This window comes from Penaeus monodon, chromosome 28 (genome assembly GCF_015228065.2).
Source record: "Penaeus monodon isolate SGIC_2016 chromosome 28, NSTDA_Pmon_1, whole genome shotgun sequence".
Lineage (NCBI taxonomy): Eukaryota > Metazoa > Arthropoda > Malacostraca > Decapoda > Penaeidae > Penaeus > Penaeus monodon.
Window position 1 is genome coordinate 10,206,575 of NC_051413.1, and position 613 is coordinate 10,207,187.

Genomic DNA, 613 nt, shown 5'->3' on the forward strand with positions numbered 1-613 from the left:
ACGATATCCAGCCCACCTGATCATATCATACCGACGCAGATTGCTTGTTAATAAGGTAATTAGTGCGTCATTAGTGAGGGCATGTCGCGGCAGGAAATCGTAGGTTAGCTGGGGGTTAATTAGCCTAATTATGATGAATAGGGATATGATCGCGTTATAATGGATAGTCGGGTCATATACGTTCAGGGACAGGGGTCAGGGTTGAGGGTGGGGGGGGGGGGGGGGGAAGGGTTGTCAAGTGGGGGAGGTGTGTGGTGGGGGGTTGGGGGCTGGGGGTTGTGAGAGGGTGGTGGGGAGGGTAAGGTGGTGGTTGGGGGGGAAGGTTGTGAGGTGGTGGGGGTTATGAGGTAGGGGGTTGTGAGGTTGTGGTGGGGGGTGAGGTGGTGGTGGTTAGTGGTGGGGGGTAAGGTGGTTGGGGGGGCTGTCAGGTAGGGCTGGGGTGGTCAGGTGGTGGTGGTAGGGGGGTTGTGAGGTGGTGGTGCTAGGGGGGGGAGATGCGGTGTGTGTATCAACGTTGGGTGTATTTTAGAAGTAAGCGGGGGTCATATTTCCCTTGGTAAATGCTGCAAATCGTCTGTATTAAATCTTACGTGCATGTTAGGCAGAAATAACT